Raw genomic sequence first — 10,366 nt, forward strand, 5'->3', positions numbered from 1 at the left:
AGGAACAGGCCATTTTCACTTCTTTTGTGGTAGAATGTCATCAGTTAAGGCAGGAACCAGCCATCTGGATGTGTACATGCAGGTCGCAGAGGATATGATGGCTTAGCTTGGGCTCAGAGGCCTGGCAGAACTCCCCTATTAGGAGACACTTTCAAATCTTTGATATATGATTTGTGGTTTCAGATCAGTTTCTTCTCTCCCTCTCTTCTCTGGAGTGATGATTTTGGACTAATCCTTCAATATATGCACCCTCTTTCATTTGGTTATCTTGTACAATGATTGTATAGCTTTCGGATAATCATAACACGTGCCCACATCTATAACCAGGTCACAGGACTCCATATTGGACTGTGGTCAACTCTTTTCTTTGTCTTAAATGAGTTTGCATATTTTGCGTAACTTTGAACACTTGAATGTTATATATTAAAACATAAACCCTATTATCTGAGCTTACTGAACCCTGGCTTTATTTGATGAAGGGAGTCTTCTTTGTAATGGTGATCTCAAACTGGCAATAAAACAGTTAACATTTATTAAGGATTTACTACATACTAGGCACTGTCCTGAGTATATTGCATGTGCTATCTCTTTTAAAATTCATGATTTTATGATCCAGGCACTACTGTTGTCCACTTTATTAGAGAGAAAACTGAGGGACAGAGGAGTTAAGTAATTTGCCACAGTTACCAAGTGGACAAGTTAAATAAGGGAGAAATTTAAAAGTATAAATTTTTCTTTTGTACCAATTCTAATGAATGCCCAACTCTATCTGCAATGGAATTTAGTTTTGGCCAGTGACTGCACTGATCTTTTATCTTAGTATTCCAATATAGAGATGGATGGTCTAGGTGTTTACACTTAGCAGAACTGAACCTGTGGAATTGTATGATCTTTTCACTTCACTTTGTGTATTGTCAAAGCCAAGTAGCACTGGGTAAGTATCTACCAATAAGGCAGAGATCAATTCCTTAATATGTGGATGTTTTCTGTATTTTAATTTCCTGGAACAAATAAATATTTTAAAAGTAGCTTATCTCTATGTCTTTTGAATAGAAGTGGGTCACCTTATGAATATATTAGTTCTCTGTTGCCCTGTTTACTTACTTCTAAGAACACCATCCCTGCTCCATCCATCCACAGTATTTGGGCCGGCTATTTATTTTCTATCCTTCCTTAGATTAGTTATCATCCTCACTATGAAGTCCCGACCCTACTCATGTCTACAAATGAAGATCCTTTTTTTGTGCTTCCAAGTGACTACTTTCCATTCTACATTAGATTGTAAGCTATGAGTTTGTTGTAAATTTAGGAAAAATCTGAGGGACTTTGAAATGTAATGAATGGGCTGACCAACTTCGCCATTCATTGTCTCTACCTTTGCTTGTTGTTAACCATTTTACAGCTTCATAAATAGAAAAAAAAAATTGTAGAATGCTGATATAATACAAAAATTCCTGCCCATGGAAAGACAAATTGTGTCTTAAAAACACAAATTTTCCAGTAAAATGCAGTTGATCATCACCTTGTGAATATTGACTAGGTTTTCTATTCATTTATAAATTCATTTCAGCACTGGTTTTCTGACTAAAAATATGTGGCATTTTGAAATCTATTTTGATCCAATTGTAATATTACTGGTTTCTTCAGTAATTAATGAATTAAATAAGATATTTTATGAAGTAATTTATATCTGTGTGAAAGTCATTATATTACCTATTTTTAAAAATTTTAATAAGGAAGTTGCATCTCGTTCTCTGTACTATCTCATTTTCAGAAATTCTGGCAAATTTCTGGCACAGAAAAGTACCATGTAAGTATTAAATGAACTGATTAATTATTTTCAAGCGTTATATTTGGGATGTAGTACTGTTGACCTGTGTTACAGACAGAGATTATAGCACAGGTTTAAACAGAAACCTAGACCCAAGTCAAGATGCATTCACATAAAAAATACCCATATTCTTGATTACTAAAGGAATCTCAGAGATTTGGTTGGTTTTAGATTTGATTCCCAAGGCTAAATCATTTTTGGCAGACATTGACTAAGAAGGAGGATCTAGACATCTCAAGATGTTAGTTTGTTGAAAGTTAATCTTCCCAGTACAATGTATTTTCCATAAGTTTCCAAGAAATCAGACCTATGGCTGAAGACAAATTGCAGTGATTTTATAAGCTCTCCAAAATTCACTATCAAAAGTGTTAATATTGGTTTCTGCACCTACAATCTCCAAGAGCACATTAGTAGAAGAAACTGCTGTTTATTAATCCCCTTTCCTTGAGGCCTTACTTTTACTTCTCCAAGATTCTATTCTCATTACAGTTTTTTGATACCTCACTTTCTTCTTCTTCATGGTTATATTCTTCCTATGGCTATATAGTAGCCATATAAATAATAAAATTTACATAATAGCAGCATATACATAATACAATTTATACTCCATTGACCTATATTTGAAAAAAAAAAGATCACTTTCTCAAATCTATTTAGATACTGATTTTCTGACCTGAAATTCCTTTTTATACTTTATTTAAGTAAATAGCATAAGTTGCCTATTTCCTAGAAAATCCTGTTGGCAAACAAATACTGTAAGATAAAAGCTGCCAGAACACTGAAAATAATTTGCATTCATTGACTTGGTAGAGGTGACGGACAAAGGCTCATTTTTAAAATGGAGCACAATTCAAAATTATGGACTAGACAAATCAATAATTCTTTATACATGTCAGATGAAGTAATTATCTTGGTTAGCTAATTGCCTTTAGGGAAAATATCTCACTAAACCAAAGCCTTTAGAAATACAAATGAAAAATACATTTTTATTTCTCCCTAAGTGTGAAACCAAATTTTGAATATCTTAATTTGTATTTTCAATGACACATTTCTTCTTCAACTTGAATTTTTTCATTGTTTTCTGAAAGGTTTTTGTAAGCTTCTGCACTTAGAACAGAGATGAACTCTCCAAAGAAAGAATAGCCGCACTGAACTTTGCAAGGCTATGCAAGTCTTCCTAAATGGACACTTGTATGCATTTTGAAGAGGTGATTTATAAAAGCCAGAGACACTGACTACTTCTTTAAAATTCTTGAAAAAACAAAATGTATATGAACAGGGTGTGTTATCTTATCTTTAAGAATTTGTTCATGTGATACGCTCAAATATAAGATTTGCTTTTCAATACGTATCCAACTTGCAAAATATTTAAGTATCAAGGATGAGGCCAAAGAATGCATTTTATGAAAAAACTTTTGCAAATGATCCTTTACCCTAGTATAGAGATGATTAAAACTATTTATACCACCCTCCCATATGGTATCACATCACCAATTGAACTATGGGAGTGTGTGTTTTATCAGTGAATCCAAACTAGAATAATGGCAGATGTAATGGTTTTAGATTTCCTAAACTATTAATTTGCTTCCCAAAGCTCCTCTTCTAAATGGCCGTTTATGGGAAATGTCACACAATCCGAAGGACAATGGAAAACTGAATTCATTAAATTATTTTACTGAATACTAAGAAATACTTCACTTGATTTCAGGAAACCCTTGACTGATTTAAAGGACAGAATTGAGTAATTTTGTTCACTCTGTTTATATGCACACATCACCAATTTAATACAATCAAAATTTTTTTTTCTAGCCCAGGGCCTCCTTTACATCTGATTGGCCCCTGGCACTCACTGATTGACAAGTATTTCACAGTCACAGTTTACCTTTTAAAAAACGCAGGTCTTATCACTGATTTCTGTATTTATTTTTCTTTTGTTGGGCTTACATTTGAAGTGCCCTGGGAGTGCCTGATATCTTATCTCTTCTTTCCTTGGACTGTCTGCAATTCAGTTAAAAAACACTCATTATCTTTCAACCTCCTCCTTTTTTAAAAAAAAAAAAAAAAAAAAAAAGAAAGAAAACTTCTCCCTCCCAGACTGAACTATATCAATGCCTTATATCCTGGCACTTTTAGCAAGGGATGAGATGTATGGGTAACATAAAGGAAGAAGCTGCCTAGAGTAGAGGCTGCCTGTTTTTTCTATTTCTCTTAGAATTCCTTTCAATCTTGGTCATGTAGTGAAGGATTTTCAGACAAGTAATTTTTGTATGTGTGACTGACATGTAAATAGTTAATGCAGTAGACTTGGTATAGAGACTTGGCAGAAGGCCCAAGGTTCAGAATATTAATATTTTCCTATTGGTTTTGGGATAGAAAAGCAGTGTGACCTTGTTCAAGTAGCCAGGTTATCATTTCAGCTGTTACTAAGGATTCATTTTTTTTTTCTTATTTCTTCACAGTCTTGAGAATCAGCAACAATGTTTCTATAATAAGCCTTCTCAGTGGCTTAGAGCCAACAATTATCTAAATGTAGGTAGCATCTTAGCCATCAATCAGTTAGATATTTTTTCAATCTGCATTCTGGGTTGCCCTTATTTTCATTTCATTGAGAATATTCTTAGGTATTTTCAGGAAATAAGAGAGATGCTGAACACTGAGATCTTAAGATAGAGTATGTCACTCCTCTACAAGAGTAACTCCAATTTTTCTGATATTGGAATTCTACCTCAAATTTTATGCAATATCAATTTTAATAATTACTTAGAAATTCCTATTCTACATTTCTTTCTTTCTTTTTTTTTTTTTTTTTTTTGAGACGGAGTCTTGCTCTGTCGCCCAGGCTGGAGTGCAGTGGCGCGATCTCGGCTCACTGCAAGCTCTGCCTCCCGGGTTCACGCCACTCTCCTGCCTCAACCTCCCGAGTAGCTGGAACTACAGGTGCCTGCCACCACGACCGGCTAATTTTTTGTATTTTTAGTAGAGACAGGGTTTCACCGTGTTAGCCAGGACAGTCTCAATCTCCTGACCTCATGATCCGCCCACCTTGGCCTCCCAAAGTGCTGGGATTACAGGCTTGAACCACCGCCCCCGGCCTTCTACAGGTTTCTTAGCTTCCATTGTTCAAGCATAATAACAAATATTTTTTCCCTGAGTTTATCACTGTCTACAATTATAGGACATCAGAATCTAATTAATTGAGTGGGCACAGTGGCTCAGACCTGTAATCCCAGCACTTTGGGAGGCCAAGGTGGGCAGATCACCTGAGGTTGGGAGTTCAAGACAAGCCTGACCAACATGGAGAAACCTAAAAATACAAAAGTCTGTACTAAAATACAAAATTAGGCAGGCATGGTGGTGCATGCCTGTAATCCTGGCTACTCGGGAGGCTGAGGCAGGAGAATCACTGCAACCTGGGAGGCAGAGGTTGTGGTGAGCCGAGATGATGACATTGAACTCCAGCCTGGGCAACTAGAGCAAAAACTCCGTCTCAAAAAAAAAAAAAAAAAAAAAGAATCTAATTAATTCATTCCATATTTGTCTCAAACTTATGGAAAGACCCTACTCCTCTTCAAACCTGTTTCTGAGGGGTAACACAGTGGAACTCGGAACACCAAAACTTCCATCTCTGGTATAAGAGACTGCAAAGGAATCACACATTGTGGCACATTGGATGGAGACTACTCTGCTGTGTCTGTATCTTAGAGCTGCTGGGACCTGCAAAGAAAGCTGAGACCTCTGAGGTCTTAATGCAAAATAAAACATACCATACTTTCCACTTATGTGGGAAAAGGATTCCACTGCCTTAACTGTGCTAATCCATGAATCCCTAGACTGTGCTTTGATGTTCAGAGATTTTAGCGAAAGAACTATATCTATGCTTTCTACCCACTCCCTCTTCTCAGATCTAAGCACACATTGGTGAAGACTGAGCTACAAATAATGTGATAATTAACAGTGGGCTGTTCAATTGCTTTCTTTCCCTTCCTCCCGTGTTAGATCCTTGGGCATTGTTTTTAGGCCTCTGTGCCCGAATTCTACCTTTCCTTTCAATAAGCTATTTCCCAGGAAATTCCACAGTTCCTCATATAAATAGTTCATAGCTAGATCTGGCTTTCAGATCCTTCACTGGGACTCCTATTTGCATGAATCTTAGGGCAAGCAAAGCTCAGGTTCTAGCTGACACAGGGAAGTGAGATTTAGATGTGAGAATGACTTGCCCAAAATCCCAGTCAGTGGCAGGACAAAAATACCCACAATTTACTGATTCCAAATTAAATGTGGCACGCAACTTCTCAGAAAATCCTAGCAATCCTAGAATCAGCCATTGCTCCAATGAGCCCTGATTCCTTTCTTTGGAGAATGCTATTTGCAACTGACATATGGGCCCATGGTATGTACATTGTTACTGGGGTATCATTTCTTTTAGGCTCTTGCGCCTGATGGAGCAAAGAAATGTATATTTGTATACTAACTCCTACATGAAAACACACTTATAGAAGTAAAAATACTTCTATGAGTAATTATGTGTAACTTTATTAAGCAGAACATGAATTCTTACTAGTTGTTACTTTTGAAATTTCTCCCACCTACAAATTTTTATTCCTTTAACATTTGCAAAGATCTCTTTCCTTTCATCCAGGCTTTATTCTGTGTTTCAGAATTGTCTAATTTTGATGAGATTGGCTTATCTATGTGACAATATACTAGAAGGCCCCAAAGAGCCACCACCAGATTCTGGTAGCAGCTAATTAAAGCCCTGGAGAAAATGAGGTAACTCAGATACCTAAAATTGATAGAGGCGAGGAGGACCATCTGATGAGCAGTCCCAACATTCAAGACACAAATTCAGAACTAATAGTGACTGTAGTCATTGAAGTCATCAGAACATGATTGTTCATAGCCTATTAATCTTAATTCTCTCAGTAAGTTGAATTTCTTCAGCCCTCCATGCCTTTGCATATCTTTTCTCTATCTAGAATTCCCTATACAAGCTATTCCAGCTGGTAAATTTCTTTCACCATTCTGTACTACCTCCCCACTGTCCCCAGTCACAGTTAAATGTAACTGCTCCAGTGAAGGTTTTCTCAATAAACAATTTATTCCCATTTTCATAATAGGTGTCTTTCTTGTAGTGTTTATCTTATTGTACTCTAATTATGTACATAAATGTCCTTTCCCTGCCACAAGTTGTAAACTTTCTGAAGTCATTCACCTCCAAGTCTAAAACAATGTTTACCATAGAGTAGACATTCTAAAAATCCTTATGAGTTGAATGATTGAACTGATTTACTAATTAATGAGTAGAATATGTATTTATTTTATAGGTGTTAAAAGGGAAAGTACATATATGGATGAATTTGAAAGTGAAACTCAGGTCAAAATTTTATGAAGGTTGTTAACTCTAGAAAGTTTCTAGTCCCAAATTATCTATTCCATTTACCTGTCATGGGGTCTGAAATTCACCATTAAATTTCTTTCATTAGGTTTAATATATTTTTGTTCAAGGTAACATTCTTAGCAAAAACATATTCAGACAGAGTTAGCCTGGTAATTGATAGTTAACTCATTGTCAGTCCTTCATACCCTGGTGTGTGTGAAATGATCAGAGCTCCTGATAGCTTTGGTACTGAACACTGACTACACAGATAGAAGTAGAGGTTAGTTGATTCTTAGGAGCATTGATGTTAATATTAGACTGGTGAAAACTGTTTTGCCCCTTATAGTTTGTGTGATGGTTAATATTGAGTGTCAACTTGATTGGATTGAAGAATGCAAAATATTGTTCCTGTGTGTGTCTGTGAGGGTGTTGCCAAAGGAGATTAACATTTGAATCAGTGAACTGGGAGAGGCAGATCCACCCTCAATCTGGGTGGGCACCTTCTAATCAGCTGCTAGAGTGGCTAGAATAAAGCAGGCAGAAGAAATGGAAAGGAGCAGACTTGGTGAATCTTCCAGCCTTCATCTTTATCCTGTGTTGGATGCTTCCTGCCCTCAAACATCAGACTCCAAGTTCTTCAGCTTTTGGACTCTTGGATTTACACCAGTGGTTTGCCAGGGGCTCTCGGCCTTGGGCCACAGACTGAAAGCTGCACTGCCAGCTTCCCTACTTCTGAGGTTTTTGGGACTTGGACTGGCTTCCTTGCTCCTCGGCTTGCAGATGGCCTATTGTGGGAATTTACCTTGTGATCATGTAATTCAATACTCTTTAATAAACTCCCCTTCATATATACATCTATTCTATTAGTTCTGTCTCTCTAAAGAACCCTGACTAATATAGTTTGAGACTTACTAGTGAATTATTAATCTCCCCAAATTTCAATCTTCTCATTTGTAAAAAGTTTCTAGGATCCATATCATCGAAACATAGGAAGATTAAATGAAATAGCTAACTCACTACTGCATACACAGTAAATACTCAATAAATATCAAATGCTACTATTATTTTCATATTCTCCAGGTATGGAGGTTTTGGCAAGGGTTGGCAGAGAAAAATTCTTTTGCTTTACAAGGGATTTCCCAAATTGGAAAACCCTGAGTGGGATATCAAAGGGATTTTTAGAATTCTCTAGCAACCCAAGGCATCCATTACAGAGTTAGAAGCAGGAGGAAGCAGATTAAAGAAAAAAAGAATAATTAGATTGAATGCTATCATGTGGCAGAGTATTTCCATGATGGATGGAATATTTTCTCCACTGCAAAATATTGTGGAGAGTTTCCTGGCAAGGAGAAACTGAGAGTTGACCAATGATTCATTCCTTCGACATTCACAGATAGCACATTATGGTTCAGGCACTAATCTAAGCCCTGGGGATACAGCAGTAAACAAAAGAGAATAAAAGCCTCTGCAGATATTAAAATCGTAGTGGAAGAGGTGGTCTTTCCAGAGGTGAGAAATAGGGTTCCGCTAAACTGCAATGATTTCTCCTATCACAATGAGTAAAAGTGAGTTACAATTTTACTATTCTGAAATATAACAAGATAACCTCTAAAATGTGAATATATATATTATGCACTTAACGTATGCAAGGGACTATGCTAAACCATCTAATAGATAACTTAGCTCTTACAACAAATTTATGATGTTGATGTCATTATTACCACAATTCTTCCAGTGAGTAAACTGAACCACAGAGAAAGTAGTTAATTTTTCTGAGGTCACACACATATTAAATGATACAGTCAGTATTCATGTCCAGAAAGTCTGATTCTAGAGCTCATAACCACTGCCTTATGTAGTCATGTTTAAGGCAAGTAAGAATGTCCTTTACCAGCTTGTCCTTTATCACTGTCACCATTTTTCTCTAAGACTCCACAGAGAATACTCGATTGGCACATTTCCAATACTCTTTCTCCCTGTGTAGTCATTTCCTTCCAAATCCATATGACATGAGTCAGACAGGAAAGAAATTTCAACCAAAATGGGTCACTTTTTTGCAGCCTAGGTCACATATGATTTTTTTTTTAATTTTTGAATACACAAAAATCAATATTAGGTCTGGGAGCTATGTTATATCTTCGTAAATATTTAAAAATATATTTACATTTGAATAATCTAAAATGTGCCTTTAAATATAAATGTTCCTTTTAATAAACTCCATACAAGGCCTAGACTGCAAAGAACACCTCAAATTTAATATTTTGTACAAATAGCATTGGTAAGATAATGTTATTAGGCTACTGTAAAGGTAGTTGGCAATAAAAGTGTTCTGTAAAAAAGGGGTAAGAAATTGGGGAAAATGGTTCAAGAAATATCAAGAAAATATAAAAGCAAAATTGCTAAAATACATGAATTCTTGATTTTTTAAATGTATTGCCAATTTCAGGAAAGAAAAGAGTACTAATTTGAAGGTTTTTATACAAGATCTAAAATCCATCTTTTAAAATATCTATTTCACTCATTCGATGTTGATAGAATCACTGAGGTGTAAACTGGATGGGAGTGTATTTATAATAACAAGGATACTCTCTAAAAGCCAGTAACTAACATTACTATGCTTCATGGAAATACTCAACTCCGATGATTTGAACCAAAATGATCAGCTTTGATTTTGTCATTTCTATTGGTTTATGATCCAGATGTATTCTTCATGTTATTTATACATAACCTTCAGCTGGGACTAAAATTCATGACAATAAATGAGTTTTTAATGTTTATCTGTTTATACATAATTTGAATTTAATCACAATTCATCTCTACAGCTTTAATTTCACCAGGTTACTTCACACAGTTCTTTTTGTAGCCTACCTAAAACTTTGTAGTATTTTTACTTAATCATTTAAAATATTTTAAGATCTTCTATTACAATTTTGAATGTCATGTGTAGGATATAGAATTAAGTGATAGTTTCAAGCTTCATATAAATGCAGGCAGGAAATAGTTGTGAGAAATTATAGAGCCATTTATAGAAATTTAGTACAACAGAAGCCTCATTTAATATTTTTGTTGCTATTTCACATTTATAATTACTTTACAGTACAAAAGTGATTTTAAATCTTCCTTATGCTAGTCTTCTTTGCAGTATCATGATTTGCCCA

Source organism: Pan paniscus, chromosome 11 (genome assembly GCF_029289425.2).
Source record: "Pan paniscus chromosome 11, NHGRI_mPanPan1-v2.0_pri, whole genome shotgun sequence".
In the NCBI taxonomy this organism is placed as follows: Eukaryota; Metazoa; Chordata; class Mammalia; order Primates; family Hominidae; genus Pan; species Pan paniscus.